Source organism: Varanus komodoensis, unplaced genomic scaffold (assembly GCF_004798865.1).
Source record: "Varanus komodoensis strain SLA01 unplaced genomic scaffold, ASM479886v1 scaffold1, whole genome shotgun sequence".
NCBI classification, from domain to species: domain Eukaryota; kingdom Metazoa; phylum Chordata; class Lepidosauria; order Squamata; family Varanidae; genus Varanus; species Varanus komodoensis.
Window position 1 is genome coordinate 114,384,873 of NW_025335268.1, and position 8,261 is coordinate 114,393,133.

An 8,261-nucleotide genomic window follows, 5' to 3' on the forward strand; every position below is an offset into this window, starting at 1 on the left:
GTGCCATGGCAGCTATGCCATGGCACAGAGCCATAGTCCCCCAGCACCACCTTCTGGAATCGGCCATTGAGATAGGAGTGGAACCACTGCAAAGCAGTGCCTCCGACCCCCAATCCCGCAAGCCTATCCAGAAGGATACCATGGTCGATGGTATCGAAAGCCGCCGAGAGGTCCAGGAGAACCAACAGGGATGCACTCCCCCTGTCCTTCTCCCTGCACAGGTCATCGTACAGGGCGACCAAGGCAGATTCAGTACCATACCCGGGTCTGAAGCCGGACTGAAATCTTGTGATCTGTCCACAGGGATGGCATTTTTCCTTTGATTCTCTCTTGTTTCTGATATCAAAGACCACATTATCCCCTAGAGTCCTTTGTAAGGCTTCTCCAGAATTAGCATTCTGCCAGTCTTTAGAGTGCATCTCCATAAACCCTAACTTTTCCTTTTCTGCTGGCTGACTTTGTGAAATCTACATTTCTGCACTCTTCAGGAGTCTGAAGCAAAATATTCCGATAGCAGAGGCTATAATTCCAGTGAAACATTAGGAGCATGCTTTTCTCTGGATGTATCAAAAATACAAGATAAATGGTATGCATTACCCTCTTCTGTATAATTCAACAATGCGCAGAATTTCATTTCTTCTGGGCTATCATGGAATGCAAAGTATTGTCCACGGCATTAAGCATATGTTCATCGTCGTTCTTCCATGCTAGCAAACAAGTCCATGTGCTCGCTAAGCTTTGTGAGATAATATGGCCACTTTACACACACACGTCCTTAAGGCTCTTACTTAGGTAGGGATGGGGGAGAAAATATTTAAATTCACATTATAATGTGAATTGATCTGAAATTGCTATTTGATGCAAAATTGTTACGCTTCAAAATTTGTACTCCAAATTTTGCAATGTAAATCTGCAATAAATATGTATTTTAAGGGAAATGATGTTTAAAATGTGTTTTGTTGGGGAAAATGTTTTTGAAAATGTGTATATTAGACAAATCCAGATTAAAAATCCATGTATAAAGACAAATTTGCCTAAATATATTTAGGAGTTTTCATGCAAAGTTAAACCAATTCTCAGAGCTTGAGACTATTCAAATTTAAGAGTAGGGAAAAAATAGAAACTGAAATTGCCATATTATCCCATCCTGCACTTAGGCCTAGTTTAAATAGGAAGGCTTCTAGGCATATTGTAAACTAAATACCTTAGGAGTTTATGGCTCCTTACAGGATAGAGCTCGATGCTGTTTTAGTTTATAGTAAAAGTATCTATCCTGTCCTCATTGCCACAGTGAAGTTTCTCCCATGGATATCTTTGGGCATAACATTGTAGTGGCTTCTTCAGTAGGCAGACACATTGTCTACCTGCCTGCTCTGTTCTGCATTGATACACAAAAAACAGAAGCTGCTGAGAGGCTTGAAATGGAACGTGCACAACAGAGTTATACTATACAGATCAGTGCCAAAAATAGTTTTTATTCTGTGGAATTAGCACTCTGATCCTATACATAATCAAAAATCCCTGTTGATTTTAGTGGATCTTCAGCTAAGGGCTTAAAATTGATGCTCTGGTTTATTATATTTCAAAATGGCAGCCTTAGACTCATGTCCAGACATCAGTCATATGCACATATGGGAACTAGTCCCACTGAAATCCTATCAGAGTAATCACTGGCTTGGTTCGTACATAATAGCACCCACAGGTTTAAAAGCCAATGACATTGTCATGCTCCAGTGGGAGGGTGCAAGTTTTAAAACGGATGGTTGTTACATGTGAAAAGCTCTGCTGATAGGATTTGAGCAGAATGCTTGCATTTTTCCAAGCAAGTTCTGTTGGCATGCAATGATCCTGAGCAAGATCTCTATTCAGTTATAGGTTGGTTAAAAATCTCTTCCTTCCTGTCACCTCCCCTCCCCTCCCCCCTAAACACATTCTCTGCCATTGATTTAGTAATTGACTGGGGACTAATGATTTTTCTTTCATATGTCTGTCTTTATTGTAAAATAGGACATACCATTGGTACAGTCTTTGAGCAATTTATGTGCTGCATTTTTAGGGGTGAGTATTAGAATATTTGATCAGTAGTAACTTGAATACAGCTGTGTTCTATATATGCTGGTCACTTCAGTGAACACATCGTGGGATGTAACAAGCAATTTTATTTCTTAGATTTCTGTAGTACCCAACAGCAAATTGTGACTTGCTATATTCCCTGAGCCTCCAGTTTAGTGCTGCAAATTGACACTGGCTTGAGGTCTGTCCAGCCACACAATTTTAGCAGTTTTCAGCAGAAGTTTGAGAGCATCTTCATGAAGTACAACAAAGAGAACACATTTTCTTAATACCCACACCTCCCTGCTTTCTCATGTGCACTGATCTACTTTCTTGTTGAAATGAGTAAAAATAGGTTACATGTCACAGTATTCACAAACTAGAATAGACAAATTTAAGTGTATGTTATTTTCATCCTTTCCAGTCAGCATATAGTTTAAAGTAGTTAATCCATACTTTTGTGAATTGATCCTCACTATTAACTTTCTTCTGTAACAGCCATTCATTCATCCACTAGCACCACCAGGTCCTGGATTCATTGAAGAATACAAAATGACAAGTCATATATAATTAAATTTACAAGTATGAAATTTCCTCTGCAAAAAAGGAAACGGATGTGTACCTCAAATATCACCATTAGGTTTGCAAGTTGAGCCCATCAAAGGAAGCAAACACATCTTGATTATTTGGCAACCATGTGGATTTACTCACTGTTTTCTGTACCTTATTTCACCTCTTTGTTGGAATCCTATATTTCTGGAAATTGTGACCAGTTGACTGCTGTAATTGAGCAATATATTTTCCTGTTCACTGGGAAAAGAAATGGACTACATTTATCTGCTTGCTCCATTTATCTTAGTAGGCAGGCCACAGTGATCTATTTTGGCATGAACTTTTTAAATATATAAGCAGGGCCTGTCATGAGCCATCCCCAGTGTGAAGATAAATCCTTGGATTGTACAGATGGATAGAAAGAACTACACAGGAATGGACATTATTACAATAAACAGGCATTTGTACATGTGAAAGTGATGCAGATATTTGTGTAATCTGATCAACATCTATTGTTGTCTTCCATAGTAATTGATTTCTCTTTTCCCGTTTAGCACCACATCTTATAATAGCACTGAATCCTCCTTTTTATTTCCTATGGCTTTAGAAGTTGGCTATGCAAATAAAAGACATTTTCCATTAAAAATACAGACCAATTACCAATACAGAAAAAAAAAAATTCTTCTGACTCTCTCAGATGAACAGTTCTTCCAGTTTCAGAGCCTGTCAAGTATTGCATTTAGGCTTTAGTTAAATCAATATGAGTTCTATCCCTCAATTCTGCAGAAGTTCCAAAATGTTGAAAAATGTCATGCTGACCACTGTTTAAGAATTTCTGCTCTCATCTGAGGTGTGGGAAGCAGACCAGTTTGTGTAAAACAGCATGATCAATGGATATTGTGGGATTTTGTGGGTGTGCAGGGACTGTATGAAGATGCTCATGGGGATTTATTTCTGCAAACAATATTGTTGAAACAGGCATGTATATGGATTAGAAATGGTTTAATGGGCAATGAAAGATTAGGCATCTACTAGGGTAGATTTTATTGCAAAAGATAACTGAATTTGAGCATTGTGTTGAGACGTAGAATGTGTTGATGTAAACTTATTACCCCATTTCATTCCTTCTGCCTTGAAAATGTATGTATGATACTCATGGATTAGACAAATTTCTCAAATGCAGTAAATAAGCAAGCAGAATGTTTTCTTAGTGTTATAGACCTTTGACTTAAAGGTCTAGCAACAATAAACAGAACAAAAAGTATACTAAAGGAATCCTTTGCAAAGAAGTGAAGTTCCTTTGTGTGACATGCAAGAGTTCACAGAATCATAACATAGTAGAGTTGGAAGGGGCCAGAAGGCCATTGGGTCCAACCCCCTGCTCAGTGCAGGACTCCAAGTTAAACCATCCCTCTCAGATGGCTGCCCAGTCACATCTTGGATGCCTCTAGTACAAATGTCTCTTTTAATGTTTTAAAGGAAAGGCCTATTTACATAATGAGTAATTCTGGGACAGGAACCCATGAGCTTATTTTAAGGGATTTAAAAGATCATGGGATGAACCATAATTTAACATTTGTTTATTTTTGATATTAGTATGATGACTTTCCACCACATAGTACTAAGGCAACTAACAGTACAAAAGTGATAAAACAACAATAAAATGCAATATGAGCAAAAACATAAAATCAGTAAACCAGTTAAAATCAATGTTAACTTTAGCATGTAGGCCAAACATCTGCTTAGATAGGAAGTCTTTTTTCTCCTAGAAGAAGGACATTAGAGCTGGGAGTCAGCCAAGTGTCACCAGGGAGTCCAAGAGACTGGGGGCACCACTAATAAAGTGTTCTTGACCAGTGGGCTTCAAATGTTTTCCCTCCAATGGGCTCTTAAAACACAAATGTTCTCATACAGGAGAGTTCCTGACTCCTAGCAGAGCAGCGGAAGCTGCCCCAGCTGGTATAGGAACCTGAGGATACAAGCAGCCAAGCTCTCAGGGAGCAAGTGACCAGAGCAAATAAAGAAGGAGAACAAACAGGAATTCGGCAGCTAGAGTTTCATAGGAGAAGTCAAGGTGGAGCTCCCTAATATTTTTTCATTTTTTTAACTTCATAAAACCATTTTTAAATTTTTATTTCTTTTTTTCCTCTTAGTTTTCCTCTGCCTTTTATTTATTTATTTTTTTTCTTATAACACCCTCCCATTTACTGGTAGGACTGTGTTGTTAGCCTTCAGAGAAGATAGGGGGAAGCATTGGATGCTGAAACAGGCCCAGCAAGCTAGAAAGAATGGACCAAGAAGACTTCATAGTGGTGGTGATGTGCACCATCTGTGCAATCTTTGTTCTCCTAACGGAGGTTAACATGGCCTACACATGCAACAAGTGCAAGGTAGTATTTCTACTAAAAGAAAAGGTGAGAGCACTAGAGTAGCAAGTGTCCACACTCAAGGAAATAAAAGATGAAGAGTTCTTAGACAGAGTGCTGGAACTGCAGCAGCTAAGAGCATTTCAGAAGCAAGAAGTGCCACAGCAAGCTGAGGCAGAAGAAAAGAACACTGGAAGGGTACTTTCAAACCACTTCCAGCCACTAGCAAGAAGACAGGAGAATGACTAGCTGTGAACTAACTTCATGACACACTAAACAAGATGATAAAAGACAACCAAATAAGAGAAATGTAACAGCATGTGATAATAATAGAGAAGAATGTTAGTTGTGGGAATCCCCTTCAAGTGCCCGAATGGGAACTGAATGCAGAAGTATGACACTACATCTTTTCAGAATGGGGCAACCCCACTATTGACCCCTTTCCAGCAGAGGCCAGTGCAGAATGCACTGCTTATCACTCCTGAGCCAGCATAGGCCTAAATGGCCTCTCCTGGGGATGTGTTCCTTCTTCAGTGGGAAGGAACCCTATTATCTGCCTTTCCACTATTCCCCCTTATTACCAGGATAATAGCAAAGATACAAATGGAGAGAATGTCTTGCATCCTGATAACACCCTGGTGGCCCAGACAACCTTGGTTCACATCCATCCGACAATTATCAAAAGAGACCTTCATACACCTACCAGTGATACCAAGAACACAGAACATCTGGATGTTCAGATGTTACAAATGACTGCCTGGCTGATCCACTAACAGTAGAAATGGCCACTTTAAACCTTCAGTTAACACTTATAATACAGGCAGTGCTGCGTCCCAACACCAGATGCTCGTATGCTACTAAGTGGAACAATTTCAACAACTATGGAATCGCCATGCCTTTGATGCACTTACTGCTCCAATACACAAGGTCTTAGAATTCCTCTGCTTGCTACATCAGAACAAACTGAAGCCAAGTTCTATTAAGGTCTACCTCTCTACAATTTCCCACAACAGAGGACCGATGGAGGGATTCCTGGTGTTCTCTCACCCTCTCACACAAAAATTTATAAAGGGACTGCACAATCTGAACCCTCCTATATGATCTTTAGTCCCCACCTGGAGTCCATTGGTGGTGCTACAAACTCTAACGAAACCTCCCATTGAGCCACTTGCATCCACAGAACTCCAACTTGTTCATGGAAGACCTTGTAGCCATCACATTAGCAAGGAGAGCAAATGAGCTATGTGCTCTTAGGTACCCACTAAGTTTTCACAAAGAAAAGGTGGTCCTACAATTGGATCCTGCATTTTTACCAAAAGCCTCTTCCACATTTCATTCAAAACAGGACATAATACATCCAGCCTTTTTTTCCAACACCCTCGACACCAATCAAGAGATCACTACACACACTAGATGTATGGAGGGCACTTGCTTTCTACTGTTCCCACGCGAAATTGATCTGACAAACCAAGTGGTCAACTTTGAAGACCACTCCAAGGGCGAACCTATCAGGCCACAACAGCTGTCCCACTGGAAAGGGCAGACTATCAAACTAACATACCTGCTTGCGAATCTTGACTTACCTGGCCATCCGAAGGCCCAATCCACCAGAATGGTCTCAACATAGACAGCCGTACATGCAGGCTTGCCACTCCCATGAAATCTGCAAGGCAGCCACATGGTTGGCACCTTCAACATTTGTGTACCACTACCAGCTTGATGTCAAGGCCAGGTAAGAATGCTCTTTTGGCCACACAGTCCTCTCCACCATCCTACAGTAATGACACCTCCCACCTCCTGATTTGGTAAGCTTGTCAGTCACCCATATGTGTGATGCATAGAGACCACAAAGAAGAAAGTATGGCTGCTTACCTGAGTGGTCATCTGTGCATTCACACAACCCATCCACCTTAACCAAGCTGACCAGTGAAACATTGGTCTCCAGCTGGTCCAACAAAGGGTGGGAGCCCCACCTGTTTATACAAGAAGTAAGGGGGAACAGGACTCCCACCAAACCCATTATGCTAGAAGAATCTTCCTGAACTGAGGCACTGCACAGGCACAGCACCCATATGTGTGAATGAACTGATGAGCACTCAAAGGAAATATAGAAACATAGAAACAGAGCGAGTCAGAAGGGACCTCCCAGGCCATCTAGTCTGACCTCTGGCACCAGCTGGCTCCGCTCACGACATGCCCACCATGTGCACATCCAGCCTATCCTTGAACACCCACACCGATGGGGCCTCAATGACCTCTCGTGGAAGCCCATTCCACACCCTCAGGGTCCTAACTGTCAGGAAATACTTCCTGGCATTCAAATGGAACCTTGGCTCCCTGAGCTTTGCTTCATTGGAGCGTGTCCTGCCTTCCTCTGCATGGGAGAACAGGTCTCTTCCCATCTCCATGTGACATCCCCTCATATACCTGTATGTCGCCAACATACGCCCTCTGAGTCTCCTCTTCTCCAGGCTGAAAAGACCCAGTTCCTTCAGTCTCTCCTCATACCCCATCCCCTGCAAACCAGCCACCAACCTTGTGGCCCTATGCTGCACTGACTCTAACCTGGCTATATCCTTTCTGTAATGAGGGGCCCAAAACTGAGCACAATACTCCAGTTGCGGGCGCACCAGAGTCGTATAGAGTGGTAGCAATAACTCTTTCGATCTAGAAGCCACACTTCTGGCTATACAACCAAGGGTGGCATTCGCCCTCTTGACCACCACATCACACTGCTGACTCATGTTTAGCCTGCAGTCAACCAGCACCCCAAGGTCCCTTTCACAAGTGCTGCTCTCCAGCCACTTGTTACCGAACCTGTACGTATGACAGCTAGTCCTATGCCCCAAGTGCAAGACCTTGCACTTATCCACATTGAACACCATCCTGTTGTCTCCTGCCCACCTCCATAGTCTGTCCAGATCCTTTTGGATCTGGAGTACCTGCTCCTCAGTTGTGGCCACTGCTCCAGTTTTAGTGTCATCTGTGAATTCGATGAGCAGACTGTTCACCCCTTCTTCCATGTCGTTAATGAAAAGATTAAACAGGATCAGCCCCAGGACAGAGCCCTGGGGGACCCCGCTTGTCACTGGCCGCCATCCTGATGATTCCCCACTAATGGTTACCTTCTGCTTTCGGTCAGTCAACCATGCCCTAATCCACCGGACAGTGCTTTGGTGTATCCCAGAACTCCTCAGTTTCTCCACCAGGATATCATGGGGCACTTTGTCAAAGGCCTTGCTGAAATCCAGGTATACCACATCCACTGCATCCCCTCCATCTAGCCATCTC